Raw genomic sequence first — 19,286 nt, forward strand, 5'->3', positions numbered from 1 at the left:
AAATTTCAGATGCACTAGTTGGGGCCATATGTTGTGAAGGAAATTACAGATGGAGGTGCAATTTAGCTCGCGAAGCTAAATGGAGAATTATTTCCAGAAAAGGTCAATGGGAGTTGATTGAAGTTGTACATGGCTGATCTTGCCCCTGCGCAATGACTATATGATTGCGGGATAGTCTTAGTACTCCAGGAAATAGAAAGGAAGTATGGGACTATAAACTACATTGCCTGAAAGTTAAAAAGGCAAAGTGAAGGGGTTGCGCGACAAGTCAAAGGATGGCACTGAGGGGAGTTTCACCGAAGGAGCTGCGCTAGGTGGATGGATCCCGTGCAGCATGGCCGAAAAATGACCATTTGATGCACTGTAGCTGATTTGATGGTGATTTTTCCGTTGGAAGGAACAGGGAAAAAGCATTTATGGAGCATATCTTTGAAAATATACCGCTAAATGTGCATTAATGACCAAGAATTGGAGGGAGCTGTTGGATTTGAATTCAAATTGGTCTATAAATATAGCATACCGCTCCGTTTTCAAACACTTTGCTTCCTGAGAGTTTGCCTTAAGATTTTTCGCCTTGTTTTGCACCAACTTAAGTTTTGTATGTCTGAGACGAATTTGGAGGAACTTCTTTCACGTCTGGAGTTCACCAACTTGCTTGAGTGGAACCGTATTATCTTCCTTGAGAGACTGACTGCAACTCACCTTGAGACAGAGTCAGTCCCACCTGAGACAGCGGTGGCTCAACCTATACCTACAAGATTGCCTACTACTGCGCCTAGGTCACCTAGGACTAGGCCATATGCTTGTATAAAGCAAGAGAAACCTCAGCAAGTGCCGTTGTGGAAATCGCTGCAGAAAAATCCGATAAAAATCCGCCATAAGGGAAAGATGGATAAGTCCAAACAACCAACAAATCCATTAGACCTAGATGGCAATAACTTGGCTGCCGAAGTACATACCACCAAGAAAATCCATGGCGAAGGTGCCCAAAGACCTGGATTCCATGAGGTTCATGGTCTCTAGGCCTTTACTACCGAATAATGTGTTGTTTGAGGGATCATTGCTAGCTCAGATACCAAATTTGAAAATGGAGGATTGGGACCTGGGGCACCACGAGAAATTTCCATAGTTGGCGCCGAGTAAGAACCTCAAGAAGGTCTACTATGAAAATTCGATGTCACGCGCCTTGAATCGATGAGCCGGGTGGCTGGAGTTGGGGGCGCGGGTCTCTTAAACATGTTGTGGGTGTTGCACTTCAGTCACACCATTATTAACACAGTTTGTGTGTGCCAATTGCTAACACTAGTGCACGATGGGTGCCTCTTGTTGGGAGAAGCCATTCTGATCACAAATATGTTGATCCACCGCATAACGCTGCTACCATCCCAAGGAGTGGACCCTGTGGAGGCTTTTGTAGGAAAGTCGCAGGAGAAGAAGTTGGCGGACCAAATGAAGGGTGAATTTGGTCTGGTGAAAAATTCTCTTAGGTATTCTATCCAGTCTATATTAGATGGCATGGTGCAGTTTTCTACACAGATCTTAGCTGGTAAGATCATGAGAAAATGTCACGCAGATGAAGTACCAACACCAATTGTCTCTTTGGTTACATAGTGCATGAAAGGGGTCTAGTATAACTAGGCTCAATATCTATGTAAAGAGTTTCTGGAGGACTGTAGGGAGGCCCAGGAAGAGGGCAAGGTGTTTCACTACACTTGGTTATTGTTGTAGATCGCATTAGTGGTTTGGAGGACGCCTGCAGAGAGCCAATTCCCTCAGCAGGACTCAGATCTACCAGAGGCTATGAGGTTCGCTTTGCTATGGGCTACTAAAGATCCCACGCGCATAATGGAGACAAAGATATTCTAGGTGTTGTTTGAGACAGAACTAAGGATGGTGATCAACAAACGACCAAGGTTATCACCCAATTTTCACATGAAATACACTACTATCATTGATTTTAAGGCATATTTCCATAATCTGCACATTCGTGCAAAGAAGGATGCCAGAGGCATATGGCACAATTGGCCTTACTTGGTTGTCGAGGAAGATATAGTAGGGGTTGTCAGGAATTGGCCAAGTGACTGGCTCACCCGTTCTGATGTCGGCATAGGTACCAGTGCGGTTGCTAAAGGTTTAGCAGCACAGACCACGATAACAGAAAAGAAGAAGGAGGCATAGAAAGCTGCCGCTTGCGAAAAGGTTACGCAGATGTTGCGAGGGAGAAAGAAGTTGTTGTGAAGGAGAAAGAAGTAGCGGCCAAGGAAAAAGAAGCAGGGCAGGAAAATACTACGTCGCAGGCTACCATCGTTATTGATGAGTTAGACATCGAACAAAGACATGTGGATGAAGAAACAGAGGAGAAAGAAGGGGTGCAGAGCTGGAGTCCCCCTTCTTTGTCAAGAAGCAGAGGAAGAGGACTTCCAAAGGACAACACAAGAAGAAAAAGTCTGAAAAAAGAGCAGTTGTGATGCCTTTGGTCATCATAGATGAGGACTTGGATGAAATTAGGGATGTGGTCCACAGATACAATGACGGACCTAATGAGCCACTTCGAAGCACAGTACCAACAAACACTTGGTAAGGTATAGTAGGGCTTGTGGGAGTTGCATTTCCAAATAGGTATTCTGCAAGCAAGCATGGGACAGGTAAGTGAGAAGAAAGCGAGCCCGAATCAAGTGAACAGGTCAGTATTAGATGCAAAAATGACCGTGGATCTCCCCACGGTACAACTACTAGAGGGATCCCTACGCAACAACTGAGCTGAAGAGTAGGCGCACATGCTGCATAGGAAGACTCTGAGTCTCAGTTTGGTTGCACTTCCCATTCAAACTCTACACGAGCTACACTAAGGGGTGTCTGATGAACTTAGGATACCAGAGAAATGCTTACTGTTGGTTATCAATGAGGTCAAGACTAATAACCAGCAGATCTTTGAGGAGAAGGTGCAGGCCCTCAAGGAAAAGGAGGAGGTCACAATGCAAAGCCAACAGCTGGAAGCATCGATTGCACATGCATGCACTAAGTTTCCAGAGCTTAAGATTCCAGCAAAAGCGGCCTCCACGGAGAAAATTCAAAAGTTGGTCGTTGCAGTTAAAGAGTCTAAGGACGAAACCGAACGGGTTAGGTTTGAGCTCTAGCTGTGAATCTCAGAGTTACAACTAAAGCTAAAACCCACTACCCCTCCAAAATTCAGAGAGCAGTGCATAGCTACTATTAAAGAAGGAATGGCCACCTTCGAAGATGCAGCCAAAGGATGCACTGAGTTATTTGAGCAGGCCATGGAATTATGGACCTCGCTGTAAGAGGATCCAACTCTGCAAAATATTGGAGCGAACATCAGGGAAAAGCAAAGACATTTTGATGAAATCAAGTCAACAACGCGAACCTTAACCCCGGTGCAAAGGTTCGCCAAATTACAAGAAGGAAAGCTCATCCAAAATGAAATCGATTAGCTGCATCACAAGGAAGCAATCATATCTTCAAGGACGTAGCCATGGGCAGGTGAGGCTAGTTAGTTGAATCTATCAGTGTAGAGCAAGCTCAAAGGGATGCAGTAGACACAAAGGACCACGAGCTTTGCAGTTGAAGGCCCAACCACTAAAAAATTGGTTGAGGAAGTGCACCAATCTACTACACAGGAAACAACAGACTTGCAGGTGTTAAAGATTGAGTATAGTGAGCTACAGGCAAAGATCAAGGTGCCACTAGTAGAGTGACTCGAGGACGAGTCACGAAATTGTGTTGGGGGCCTGTTGGGACAGGTTCCCTTGGGGTAAATTTTGTTAATTATGTAAAAGTCTCTGCATTTTGAGGAGCAATGCGTGAAGGTCTCAAGAGTCAAAGGGACTTTAGTCCCTTAGTTTTTTAGAAGATAGGATATTTTCTGACTCACCCATGGTTCGCGAACCATGGAATTGTAATGAAAGAAGCTATATAAAGGATTCATAATGAGTCATAGGAAGTCAGTTAGTCATTGAAGATCATTGTACGCGAAAGTAGTCTGAGGCAATAAAGTTTGTTTCTTGTACTTAGGCGAAGGGGAAGGCTCCTGCAACTATGTGCGTGGAGACCTTGGTAAGTTTTCAAGCTGAGTACGTGAGCCCCTGCAGCTGTGTGCGCAGGGAAGAAGAGTCTGTAACATAAGGATTATATCTAATAAAGACTATTTTGGAGCAATAATTGTGTATCTGTGCATTTATATTTACTTACACAATTTATGTGTATTCACTCGGTTTTCTGCATTTATTTGAAGAAACACTTAATTGATGCACGAAAATGGCAGATCTACATGTTTACTTGATAATAAGAATGTTTAAAGTGTGCTGTGAAGGGTTAGATTATGTTTCCTGTAATGTGTTGTGGTTTCTGCATTTTAAGGGTTAGGGTTCACGAAGGTCGGGATAAAGTCTTAAAAGTAACAGAAACCTATCACACGGGCCTTTGGATGCAGAAACCTGGTTCTATCATCCCCCAATATTACTTCGGGTGAGACTGCAGCATGTGCTACACAGGTTGTTGCCGAAAGGACCAGCATTTTAGGGTTTTGTTGGTTGGCGCAGCTAACTCTGAACCTAGGTTAAGACCCTTCAAGCCAACACAAGACATTCTTTAAAACCTATATTTGACGTGCATACCCTTCACTACAATATGGTTAATCGCCATAAGTGTAATGTCCAGATCTCTTCAGAAACCATACAAGAGGCCCTTAACACATGATGGCTGCTCAACAATAATGCAACATTTTCTTGTCATTCATTCAATCTCCTCCCCTTACTCATCTCCGCCTATGTAGCATAATCTCTGTGTACAGGAGTATGTCTCCTCCTGTCACTATTCGACTGACTATTCCTTCATTAAAATCCCTTCTTCCAACCTATCTTGTATTTTTTTCCATTCTGGCCCAGAACTTGTGGACCAATCAAATGTAGCCCATATGTCCATCTTGTTCCATATTTTTGTTTTTAATTGACCTTGTCATTGCTAATTGATTTTTGTGTCTGCCTATCTACCCAACCACCATAATGCTACCGTCCCTTTGCTTTCTATGTGTCAATCTCCATGGCTGTAGTAGAAGAAAAACCCAAAATATCCTCTAAACAAAATCCTCCTTAGACTTGGAATCAATGTCCCTTTGACTAAGCCCATGTTTAATTTATTTTATTTACAATAGATGTAAAAGGTGACTAGGGCTGTCACAATTTCAACATCTCTTAGAGAACTTTGACCCTATTTTCTTGTGGTAGAGATCATATCTATGAGTGCACTTTGATATTTGGAGAAAATCGTTTGTCTTTGGAGCTATTGTCTTGGATGAGTGGATGGAAATATTTGCATGTTGTCTTGTAAGTGAGCTTGTTGTTGAATATTATTTCTTTATGTCTAACGTATGAAATATATTTAATCTAGGGTTTGCTATTGTGTCTTAATTTGTTGGAATCTATTGAAAGGTATCTAGATGTCTTTATTGCATGCATTACTCATGAATAACAAGTGAATGATAATCCTAGTGGTGAACTTTAATCAAGCTATCCCATTAAACTTGTTGATCCATTGGATAGGTAATTATTAGGGTCTTTGATGCTAGGGCATCATTTATCCTTCATCCTAGTAGCTTTTGGGTCATTTAATAAACTCATAGACTCCATCCACCCAAGGATAAGGCACTAGCCCTACCTTCTTGATGATCACTTTAATTCTTATACACAAATTTTAATCTTCTTTCTCTCTTACCTAATTCGGCCCCTTTAACACCAAGTGACCAGGCTAGGGCTCTAGGGAAGAGGAATTTTTGGAATTAGAGAGTCTAAATTCCAAGAAGAGAGTGGTTGCCACAAAATACCTTCTTTTGGTAGTGATTCATTTCAATTTTGTCCACAAATCTCTTCTCCTTAGTTACTAGCCATAAGCTTGCCCTAGTTTGGATTTAGCTTCAACTTAGAGGCTTTTTCAGGGTTTCATGCACCCTTTTCTTGTTGAAAATCATTATTGGAAATCCATTCTCTTCACTTGGACCTTTGGCCACCCCAACTATCAACTCATTAAACAAGACCTAGGTCTTGGCTTTCTTGTAATTGGTCTCTCTAAGGAAAGTGTATTGTCTCATTTAGAGCATTGAACCTGAAATTGTGATTTCCTTTAAAGACCTATTGAGTCACCTTATATCTTAGCCTTAAAATGCCAATTAGGTGACCTTCTCATAGACTGAGACTTCTCTATAAGTGAAAATACGTAAAGAGAAGGGGGTTTTGCCTATGGTGACAGTGGGCCACTACCCCATTGTTGTCACTTTGTTTAATATTAGTATTGTAGGGCATCTCTCTCCAAGGTCTGCTAGATTTTGTGACGACAAGGCCTAAATTAGTTAGTGTGCTTCCCATTATAAGTTAGCCCATATGTAGTTAAGATTCTCTAGGGATAGCTATACTTTGAGTAGAAAGTTATGTTTTATAGAGAATTTTTTAAAGGAATTGTTTTTGAGGTTGGCCCCTAAAAGAGGCAAATGAACATAGCTCTCTATTATTTATTATCATCAAGATCTTTCATATAGTTTATCTCACCTTTCTCTTTTGTCCTATCTTTTGCACTATATTTTGTATTAATGCTCTAAAATTTTTGGGTTAAGTACACTGCATATTTCCTCTAAATGGGTTGGCTTCCTAGAAAAGCAAGAAATTCATGACGTTGCTTGAGTAGCACAAGAAGAACTTCACTAGATTAAAACCGAGAACATAAAAGCTTTAATTTAAAAGTTGAACTCTCCTAATCTTTTTACTAGGTGAGTTGGTTATATATCAAACTTATTCTTATTCATTTAGATTCTTGTCATGGTTTTGTCACTTGGGTAATGAGCTACATTAACTTTGCTTCATTTGCAATTCTCCTAAATGGCATTGCCTCCTCCATTTTCAAACCTCAAAAGGGGATTAGATAAGGTTTTCCTCTATCCACCCTTATTTTTCTAGTAGTAGTAGGTCTTAGTAAATTCATAAAGTCATTCCTTAAGAATGGAAGCCAAAAAGGTATTAGCGTGGGGCTCTCTTGTAATGTCGCTTATCTTCTTTTGTTGACGACATACTAATCTTGTGTGAAGGATCTAGAAGAATGGCTACGAAACTTCATGAAATCATGGACCTCTTCTACAAAGCCATTGGAGTGCAAATAGATATTGTTAAATCTTCGATTCATTTTTGGGGTCTCTCAAATATAGAAAAGAATTAAATCTCACATGTATTCCCTTACTAGGCAACATATTAAATGTTGGTTTAAAATAACTAGGCTTTCGTGAAAGAAAATCTTTATATAAAAGGTGATTGGAAATTGTGGAGAAAAAATTTACTACCTAGTACAATTGATGGTTATCCATAACTAGTAGACTTGTTCTAGTTAAAGTTTTTCTTGAAGCCATACTCATATATTGGATGTCTCTTTCTTGAATCCCAAAAGGTAGCCTAGAAAAAATTTGACAAATATGCTTTATGCTTTAGAATTATTTGGTATGAAGAGGCTGAAAAGAAAATGAAGGTGTTAGCATCCTAGAAAAGGCTTGCTATCCCAACATCCTTAGGTTGATGGTGCTTAAAAAACATTTTTATGTTCTCAAAGGCTTCTATTGCTAAAAACGTTTGGAGGCATGTTCAAGGATTTGGGATTTGGATTTAAGTTACAATAGATAAATACATCTCTCGAGATATACTACAGTATTGGATCAAAAATCCAAATAAAAAAATCTCAAAATTCATCAATCATTTGGACAGCAATAATCTCAAAATTCATCAATCATTTGGAAAGCAATAATCTCAACATTCTCCTTTATTAGTAACTAACTTGTCTAGAAATATGGGAAGGAGGATAACATACAATTAGGCCTGGACCCTTGGATTGGATGCAAGGAAGCACTCAAGCTCCCAGGCTTGAGATGAAAAACTAAGGACATCATTCTTTGAGGCATAGAGGTCAAGGAAACAAAGATATAGAGTAGTATCACTAGTTTGCTTGGGGAGAAATTGACTTGAAAAAAGTAATCAAATGTAATAATTGTAAAAAAGATTGAAATTCATAATATATCGCATGAATCAATGGAGAAAGAGAATCATAAGTGACCCAAAAAAAAGCTTCTATTCCTCGTTCCAATTAAGCGAGTGAGGAATTGCCTTTACTGAACACGATGTGAGCACATCGGATAACAACACTGAAAACTTGGGAAGGTGTCTCATAAAACTAAATGATGAGGCGGATAACTTCTCTAGTACCTAAACCCTATTCATAATTGTGAGCCAAAAATAAGATAGCATCGATACACCACAAACTTTGGAAATATAAATGCCCAGTGAAACAAACTTTGGAAATATAAATGCCCAGTGAAAGACAAATTCTTTATTTGACTCTTATTAATCAATAAAACTCTAACATAGATTCTTCTTTTAAAAAAAGGAGCTACGACGATCCAGGAAGATGTTGCTTTTGCATGGCTTTTATCCTGTCCCATCATTCAAGGAGGAGCTCTAGTGTCACAAGGACCATGCAATTATTGAAAACAAATAAATATGAAGGCAGTAACTAAAATTCAAGGAAAATTAAAAAATGAAAAACGTTAAAATGGCTATGTAAACACTGAACAGAGCTACATGACATCTTTATGATACATGAATCCTTCATACCAATGTTCCTCTGGGTTAAGCTACAATTGATTCAAAAGCAATCAAAATGTATGACAGCGATGATGGTTTTCAGTGGCGCAAGCACTGTTTCTGATCTAAATATAGATTATAATACTATTGTTGCAAGCAACCCATCCCTTTTGTTTCTAGAGTTCTGATTTTCGATTGTAGCCGTCTTTTGAATTGAATAACCGATTGAGTGTTGCAGCCAACCGGACACCTGCTTTTGGAAGTTGTTTCTCAACAATCGGCAAGCGAGAGAGGAAGTAGTCATCTGCAAAGGACAGCATTTCAGCAATCATGCCCCAAAAAATACTGGAAACATAAAGACATTCTTGATGTGAATTGATGAACATACCTTCTAGAACACTGTTTGCTTCAGCGTCTTTGTAAGCCCATTTGCAAGCAAGAATGATACTTTCATCTGCATACCTGATGTCAGCAATTTAAATTCCAATAAATCGTTAATAATTATGCCAAAGAAATATTAAATGACTTGAATCATATAAAGAATAGAATCATAGTTCATGGTTTGTTCCATTAAGGTCCTAATTTAACTCTGAAATGTAACTACCTCCCTAAAAAAGCCTTAAAGGTGACCTACAAATTGCAAGACAAATTATGGATATCGATATGTTCTTCTTCGAAACCACTGTACAATTCAAAGAAAGTTGTATTGGTTACTTGAAAAAATCTGGCCAGACAATCACTTAAGTATATGTTAAGGTAGCAACCAATCTATCAGTTTTAGTAGGTCACTGCATGCATGGACGGTCTAGCTACCTGGAAAGAGATTGTAGCTGCTATCAATGTCTTGTTCTGCTAATTTATGTGTTTCCATACAATCTTTTCTATTTCTCTGTGATTAACAACAGCTAAACGTCACGTTTTTTGTGAACTCTTTTTCTATGAAATCGACATGTATTACTGTGTTTGGTACTAGTTGGAGTCAAACCACCGCCCTGGACAACTATACATCCTATCAAATGCCAAAATCGTCAAAGGTGACAGGTTTCATCCATTTATGCAGTTACGTTTGAGCCCTGAGCTTTGCCAGCTCAAAATCAAAAGTTTATTCATCTTAGTAGTTGGAGGGATGAACAGGATGACTAGTCACTATACCAATCTATGTCTTAAAAATACTCTCTGCACCAATAAACGCCATTCTAGATATCTGGTGTACTTAATTGAATTTGCCAAGAGATGTAACTGTTACCTTCAAAGAATAGATAACCATATTCAAAGGAACACAACTCATTGAAGCTTTTCTTAGAGTACAACTCTGGACTGTTCACTCAAAAGGAAAATTGGCATTTCCTTTGTTACAGAAAACTAGGCATAAGTGATAAGAAACAACAACTCTAAAACGTGACTTAATGTCTAGTTTTGTGTCTTAACAAGCATAAACTACGAGGAAGATTGTATACGCACTACACATGAGCTTACAAAAGTTTAATATAATTACTCTCTTGTTTTTTCAGAACTGTAACTTCGTTTTTGCAAAAAGAATTGACAGCAATAAAAACGGTTCACTGAATTCATCAAGAACCTTATTTTGGTTAAATGTTAACAAAGATCAAAAAACAAATCACTTCATATACTGGAGTAAAAATATCATGGTAAACTTCTGGAATTTTATGACTCACACTTTCGGGCAGACTAGATCATGCCCATTGCATTTCTCCCATGTAGGTACTTCGTCGGACCAGTTATCCTGTTTTTGAAACAATATATAAATTTTATCCTTGATGAAATTCACAATATACAGACATAAACTATAACTTTTTTCATGTACAAGAAAAATATTCTGTAGCTCCTTGAGAGATCCCAAAAGCACTTTATGATAAAGTAAATAAGTAATCTACCAAGTCAACTGCATTTTTGAAATGAGAAAGGAAGGCACATACAGTAATATTGAAATGAGAAAGGAAGGCACATACAGTAATATTTCTGTTAATTGATATGATCATAACCTCAAGGTCATCATCATAAAAATATTTCATGGCTGTCTCAATCATTAGCGTATCCCATATCTGTTGACAGTTGCATAAACGAAGGCACACCAAAATGTCAATCAAAAAAGCCAACTGAAATTTGAAATAAGGTCTAACACATTCAACAAATTAACAATAACTAGAAGAAACACTTTGACACAGTGAATGCACAAGGGTACAACTACTTGTTTTCATTCAAGTCACGGGAAAATGGTATGCATACATGACATTTCACACTTTTGGTCGTTGCAAACTCTGTCTAGTTCTCTTATGGGCTAAAATAGATACATCACCCAATTCCAACTCATTTTAAGTGTAATAGATGCAGTTAAGTCAATTCATAAGATTTAAGGGCCCAACCCATGTTTAAAGCTGTCAAAGAATAATAGCTAACAGGTGGAAAGTCTACTGTTGAAATATTAATTTCAACTTCCGTGCTGCATTTAATGCATGCCAAAACCGCCGTGAGCTTATCGGATGGCTTTTGCTCTGCAATCGGATGGCTTTTGCTCTGCAAGCGGTATTCGTACAAACTCATCCGATGCAATCAATTTTGGACATGTGTCCACTGTACGTTTTCAAAACCACCATTCCATAGGGACATAACGTTTAGCAAGTAAAGGGCATCCGATATTGTTCCGAACCCTTTGATTTGAAGGAAAATTGTCCACCATCCGATTAATCCAAAGCTGCATTTAGGCCTGGAGGGAATGACATTGCGTAAATTTTTGGGTTGACCGCAGTTTATTTCAGTCAATTAATTAATGTTATTTACTCCCAGGATATTGGTAAAACTTTTAATTTTAATGTTTTTTTTTATATACGGAAGTATGGGGGTAAAAAAAAAAATATGTAATTTTTTTTTAATTGCATATACATCATATGATATATATGTTTTTTGATGTGTTGACTGTAATGTAAGGAAACTGAAAGGATATTGGTAAAACTTTTAATTTTAATGTTTTTTTTTTTTTTTTATCTATGGAAGTATGGGTGTAAAAAAATATATATATGTAAATTTTTTTTAATTGCATATAGATCATATGATATATATGTTTTTTTGATGCGTTGACTGTAATGTAAGGAAACTGAAATTTGCACAGCAGTGCGAGGGTGAAGGCAAAGAAAAAGAAGATTTTGTAATGTAATGTGAAATGAAGCACAACAGTGCGAGTAGAGAGAACAGGGGGAGCAACGTGAAAGTTTTTTATGTGTTGATTTCGTATGGTAAGAAAAATGTATTGCAATGTAATGGCTTGAGTGCGGGGAGTTTTTGTAATATGCAAAGTGTATAATGTGATTTTTATTTTTACAACAGTATATGTAAAAGTTTATTTTACAGGAGATTTTTATACACAGCAGTGTAAAATCTCAGGAGGACACAGCGTAACTTTTGTTGTTGAAATTTTTTTTGGTGAATCTTTCTGAGTGAAAGAGGATGAATCTTGTATCAAGAATTTTGATTTAATGAATACACAGATTTTGTGGGTGTATGTAATACTATGTTCTCAGAAATCAGTTATGGCTTCCTTGTGTTAAGATCCTGGAGAAAAACAGAGCATTGTCTCTGTGTTCATTTAATTTGTTTTTGGAATTTTACCAGAAAAATCCCCAACAGTGGTATCAGAGCAGATCCAGGCTCTTTAAAGGTGTTAAAGAAGCTGAAGGAAGGTTCCTTTTGTTGCAGCAGTAAATCTTCTCCAGCAGAGTGAAGTCTCAGGCAAAATAATCCAGGTATTCCTCAAAGTTTTGTTTGTGTTACTGCTGAAGAAACAATCAGCGTTTTAAATACACAGTCAAGGATTTAGAAGCATAGCTTAGAATGCAAGGAATGGCCAGCGCAAGCATTAGTATGGGTATGTTTAATACCCAACTCCCACAGTTTAATGGGAAAAATTATGACTACTGGGCAATAACCATGAGAGCCCTGTTTGCCTCACAAGATTTATGGAAATTAGTTGAGAATGGTTTTGAAGAACCAGCAGATGAAAATGAGCTTAATAGATTAACTCAGGCAGAGAAGGATCTGTGGAAGAGCAATAGGAAGAAGGATTCAAAAGCCCTTGTATTTTTGTATCAAACAGTGGACCAGAGTGTGTTTCCAAGGATAGCAGCAGCTAAGACATCCAAAGAAGCATGGCAAACCATCAAGACAACCTATCAAGATATGGAGAAAGTGAAGACAACAAAACTACAGTTGCTGAGGAAAGATTTTGAGAACCTGTGCATGAATGAGTTAGACAATATTGACTCGTTCTTCACACATTTAATTGGTCTGGTCACACAGATAAGGACTCATGGAGAGACTCTTGAAGAAAGGAGGATCGTGGAGAAAATATTGAGGGTCCTACCCTCAAATTTTGATGTGATTGTTACCACCATAGAAGAGACAAAGGATCTCTCAAACTTTTCAGTTGAAGAACTTCATGCATCACTGATAACACATGAACAGAGGTTGAGTAGGAATGAAAAATCATCTCTAGAGAAAGCCTTCAAGACCCAGATGTCATTTGGAAGAGGAAGAGGTCAAGGCAGAGGAAACAAGAGAGGAAGAGGCAGAAACCAAAACAGAGGTGGAAGAAACAGTCCAACAAATGCTCAAAAAAGAGGCAGCAATCCAAATCAGAACCAAGGCCAAGGCAGCAGCCAACAAAGAGGACAACATCATGCTCAAGGACAAAGGTATGAAAAATCCAATGTCCAATGTTATTATTGTAAAAAATATGGGCACGATGCAAATGAATGTAGGAAGAAGCAATATGATGTGAATAATAGATCTAGTGCAAATATCACTAGAGAAAATATCAGCCAAGATAATGTGTTGTTAGCTTGTAACATGGCTGAAACAAACAGTGATGATATATGGTTTCTCGATTCCGGTTGTAGTAACCATATGACAGGAAACATAGCCCTGTTTTCTTATTTAGATCAGAGTGTGAAGTCACAAGTCACACTTGGGACTGATAGTAAAATTTTTGTTATGGGAAAATGAGAAGTTAAAATATTTACAAAGAAAGGTGAAAAGAAAACCATAGCAGGTGTCTATTATGTTCCTGGAATGAGATGTAACGTCTTAAGTATTGGACAGCTTGTTCAGAAGGGGTACAATGTTTTCTTTGAGAATGATGTATGCACTATCATGGATAGAGCACCCAGCAAACGATGCATTGCTGAAGTAAAGATGACAAGGAACAGGATGTTCCCTCTCAGAATAAGGGCAAATTTGAAAAATAAAGAAGTAATTGCAGCAGTTACCCAAGAGGCTTTCCAAAGCGTACCAAAAGATGAAAATTGGTTGTGGCACTTGAGATTTGGACATCTCAACTTTGGAGGTCTTAACTTGTTGAGCAGAAAAGGAATGGTAAGAGGATTACCATTGATAGTGAAACCGGACAGCCTTTGTGAAGGTTGTATCTTGGGGAAACAACACAGAGAAAGTTTTCCATTAGGAAAAAGCATAAGGGCAAAAACACCCTTAGAAATTGTCCACTCAGATTTATGTGGACCAATGCAAACTCTATCACCAGCAGGCAGCCAATATTTTCTAACATTCATTGATGATTTCACCAGAAAGACTTGGGTTTATTTCCTAAAGAACAAAAGTGAAGTGTTTGAAAAATTTCGAAATTTCAAAGCACTTGTGGAAAACCAAAGCGGGCTGCATATCAAAGTTTTAAGAACTAACAGAGAAGGTGAGTATATCTCCAAAGACTTTCTACGGTTTTGTAGAGAAAATGGAATTCATAAGCAATTTACAGCTAGGTACACCCCGCAGCAAAATGGAGTCGCTGAAAGGAAGAACAGGACAATTATGGATATGGCAAGGAGTATGCTAAAGGCAAAGCATTTGCCAAATGATTATTGGGTTGAAGCTATACATAGTGCAGTATATATTTTGAATAGGTGTCCTACAAAAGTAGTGATGAACAAAGTGCCGGAAGAAGCATGGAGTGGGAGAAAGCAAGGAGTCACTCACATGAAAGTTTTTGGATGTGTGGCTTATGCACACATTCCAGATCAGCTAAGGAGGAAGTTGGATAGCAAAGGGGAGATATGTATGTTCATTAGATACAGTGAGGAATCCAAAGCTTACAGGTTGTATATCCCATCTACCAAGAAGTTTTTTGTGAGCAGAGATGTTCAGTTCATTGAGGAGGAAGCTTGGGATGGAAGCATAGAAAAAACAGTGAATGTTAAAAACTGTTTGTCTCATGATGATGATGATGAGGAGATCGCTGAAATACATCCCCAAACGGCAGCGCCAACACAAGGATAGCAAGAGACACCCTTGAGGATAAACGAAAGTGCTTCTCCAAGCACACCACAAGGAAGAAATTCAAGTGTATCTTCAAGCACTTGCACATCAAATGAAAGAGGTAAGAAATTCAGAAATTTAAGTGACATTTATGATGAAGGAATGAATTCCTTGTTTGCTTTGTATTGTCATGTTGATGATCCTATTCATTTCGAAGATGCAATTAAGGATAGGAAATGGATAGAAGCTATAGATGAGGAGATCAATGCCATAGAGAGAAACAAGACATGGGATTTAGTTGAGTTACCGAAAGGTAAAGAAGTCATTGGAGTTAAATGGGTTTACAAGACCAAGAGCAATGCTGAAGGCAAAATAGAAAGACACAAGGCAAGGCTGGTTGTCAAAGGGTACAAGCAGCAGTATGGGAGAGATAATGAGGAAACTTTCGCACTCGTTGCAAGAATGGAAACGGTCAGAGCAGTGCTGTCCATAGCAGCACAAAACAAGTGGAAAGTTTACCAAATGGACGTGAAGTCAACATTCCTAAATGGAGTGTTAATGGAAGAGGTTTACATTGAACAACCTCTAGGCTATGAGAAGAAAGGTGAAGAGCACAAAGTGTGCAGATTGAAGAAAACTCTTTATGGGTTGAAGCAAGCACCAAGAGCATGATATAGTAGGATAGATTCATATCTATTGGAAAAATGATTTGACAAATGTGAGGGAGAACCCACTGTCTATATCAAAGAAAATGATGGTAAATTGCTAATTGTTGTGTTGTATGTTGATGATTTTATTTTCACAGGCAATGATGTTCATCTCATTGAAAATTTCAAATCAGTCATGAAGGAAGAATTTGAAATGACTGACATGGGTTTGTTGAGATACTTCTTAGGAATACAAGTAGATCAAAATGAAAATGGAATTTTTATTTCACAAGAAAAATATGTAAATGAAGTATTGGAAAGATTTAACATGCAGGACAGCAAGGCAGCAATCACTCCCACAGTGATGGGATTCAAACTCAGCAAAGAGGACAGTAGCAAGGATTTTGATCCTAGCTTGTATAAGAGCATAGTTGGCAGCCTTATGTATTTAACTGCAACTAGGCCAGATATAATGTTTGCTGTTAGTTTAATTTCCAGATTCATGGAGAGGCCAAAAGAAGCACATTGGCAGGCAGCAAAAAGGATTTTGAGGTATGTTAAAGGTACAAAAATGTTTGGCATTTTATATACTATCTCAGAATGTTCAGATTTAGTTGGATACACTGATAGCGATTGGGCTGGAAGTGTAGATGATCAGAAAAGCACATCCGGTTATGTTTTTCACATGGGTTCAGGAGCCATTTCATGGGATTCTAAGAAACAGCCTATTATGGCGTTGTCTACAACAGAGGCTGAATATGTGGCAGCTACGACAGCAGCATGTCAAGCAGTTTGGATGAGAAGAATGTTAAGGAGCTTAGGCCAAGAGCAGGCAAAAGGAACTGTAATTTTTTGTGACAATAGCTCAGCTATTGCATTATCAAAAAAATTTGTGTTTCATAAGAGAACGAAACACATTGACACAAGGTTTCACTACATCAGAGAATTGGTGAACAATGGAGAAATTGTCTTAGAACATTGCAGGACTCAGGAACAGGTTGCAGATATTTTGACAAAGCCATTGGACCAGAAAAGTTTCGAATTTTTGAGGAAATGTTTGGGTATGACTGAATGCCCAGCAGTTGAAATTAAAGGGGAGTGTTGAAATATTAATTTCAACTTGCCATACTGCATTTAATGCATGCCAAAACTGGCGTGAGCTTATCGGACCGCTTTTGCTCTGCAAGCAGTATTCGTACAAACTCATCCGATGCAATCAATTTTGGACGTGTGTCAACTGTACGTTTTCAAAACCACCCTTCCATCGGGACATAACGTTCAACAAGTAAGGGGCATCCGATATTGTTCCGAACCGTTTGATTTGAAGGAAAATTGTCCACCGTCCGATTAATCCAAAGCTGCATTCAGGCCTGGAGGGAATGACATTGCGTAAATTTTTGGGTTGACCGCCGTTTATTTCAGTCAAGTAATTAATGTTATTTACTCCGGTTCGTAGGATATTGGTAAAACTTTTAATTTTAATGTTTTTTTTATATACGGAAGTATGGGCGTAAAAATATGTAAAAAAAAATTAATTGCATATGCATCATATGATATATATGTTTTTTGATGCGTTGACTGTAATGTAAGGAAACTGAAGTTTGCACAGCAGTGCGAGGGTGAAGGCAAAGAAAAACGAAGACGAAGATTTTGTAATGTAATGTGAAATGAACGCACAGCAGTGCGAGTAGAGAGAACAGGGGGAGCAGCGTGAAAGTTTTTATGTGTTGATTTCGTATGGTAAGAAAAGAATGCACAACAGTGCAAAAACAAATTCGATGTAAATCATATGTATTGCAATGTAATGGCTTGAGTGCTGGAAGTTTTTGTAATATGCAAAGTGCATAATGTGATTTTTATTTTTACAACAGTATATGTAAAAGTTTGTTTTTACAGCAGTAAATGTAAAAGAGATTTTTATACACAACAGTGTAAAATCTCAGGAGGAGACAGAGTAACTTTTGTTGTTGAATTTTTTTTGGTGAATCCCTCTCAGTGAAAGAGGATGAATCTTGTATCAGGAATTTTGATTTAATGAATACAAAGATTTTGTGGGTGTATGTAATACTCTGTTCTCATAAATCAGTTATGGCTTCCCTGTGTTAAGATCCTGGAGAAAAACAGAGCATTGTCTCTGTGTTCAGTTAATTTGTTTTTGGAATTTTACCAGAAAAATCCCCAACATCTACTTTGAGTATATGACAAAAACATGGGTGAGAAAAGTTTTCTTTTTACGTTGAATATGAGACACACAAAGAGGACAAAGGCAAGGCAATTTTGTTGAATTATATTCATTCTGAAGTCAACAATTTTTCTTCACACTCTTCATACCTTGCTTGCTTAATTCCCCTCCAAAAAAATACATAATTGAAATAACTAATGTGCCTTTAAGGTGGAGGATGAAAATAACACCATATTTTTAATCCAATTACTAGGAAGAGAATATTGCATTTACTTACATGATGCAAATTACTCTTTTGCCTGTACCACTGTAATATGATTGTATTTCCACCTTCATCTGTAATGAATCCTACATGTAAAGGCTGCAAATATATTTTTCATTAATGAGTATCAATGAATAAGTTCCCAATAAATTATCCATATGGAAAATGTAAAAATAGAGAGGATGATGGACATCTCCCATAAAATGAGAGAAATAGTAAAGCTTTTGTTAAATTATCTGCAAGTTATACAAATGGGTATTAGCCTCCACTGCTATTTGAATTAGACCACATTCAAATATAATTCACTATGAAAGCACTTTGAGAGGTAAAAAACATGTCACAGATGGAGAACTCATTGTAAGATGATGGCAATACAAGATAAACATACATTTTTCGCTGTCGGCTCTGCTGCCGTAAGTTTCAAGTTGAGAAGTGTAATTTTTTATGGCACCTTCAAGGCACATGCCTATTTCTCCTTCGGCATTATGGCAGTCCCCTGTTTGCAAACAAACAAAAAATTTCTGAGATCTCTAATAAGGTTGTTACTCAGAAATTTCTTATATGTTGCACAACCTTTAGTTTATCATGAAGATGAGATAATTCTCTCGAGCAATTGATGTCATACCCATCTTATTATGGTAAACAGACATACAAAAAAGTACTAAATTGATGGACAATCTAAAAGTATTTGACTAAAAACAAAAACGAAAACCCAAATTAAATAATTGAGTATGGGATGAAGTTTATCTTGGATAGAATAACTTACTGGAATAAACATAAGAACACTTGTTGTCTTGCGTGTCAATGAAGTGTAATGGACTTGACCAGGAATAGTGGAATCGCATATGATCAGCCCACGAACAAAGAGAAGCAAGATCAACATCTGCATACTAAGGGAGCAGTTTCTTCACTGCCATTGATGCTTCTTCACTTAGGAGTGGCTGCACTTGCCCATAGAAACAATAGTCGTTGTAAGTATCAAAATGTCTAAGTATATACATAACTCAAAAGATTATTCTCACCCAGCTAATAGTCCCTAGACTCCCAACTAAACAACCCGTTTTAAAGATTGACTAGGGCAGCTTGGGGATGGACGGTTTATCGTCCTTGCCTGTTTAGAATCGTTTAAAGTTAAACGCTGTTTCTCATATTGTGTGGTTATTTGGTTTACAATTGTTTCCAACAATCGATAGAGAGGATGCTTAATGCCTGGTTTGTTGGGTAAGCTTAAGGAGCCTTATAGTGGCCATTTACTTGGAAGGTGGGGTGAGGGGCCATGTCCCATTGTT

General features: G+C 38.0%; 1 pseudogene; it reads right to left on the bottom strand.

The window, feature by feature from the left end:
- Window positions 1-8,803: 8,803 nt before the first annotated feature.
- LOC149210265 (endonuclease 4-like) lies at window positions 8,804-18,842 on the bottom strand (annotated as a pseudogene).
- Window positions 18,843-19,286: the final 444 nt, after the last annotated feature.

The sequence above is a fragment of the Pinus tabuliformis genome, chromosome 1_2 (genome assembly GCF_031772625.1).
Source record: "Pinus tabuliformis cultivar Carrire ecotype Pingquan chromosome 1_2, CPIR1, whole genome shotgun sequence".
Classification (NCBI taxonomy): domain Eukaryota; kingdom Viridiplantae; phylum Streptophyta; class Pinopsida; order Pinales; family Pinaceae; genus Pinus; species Pinus tabuliformis.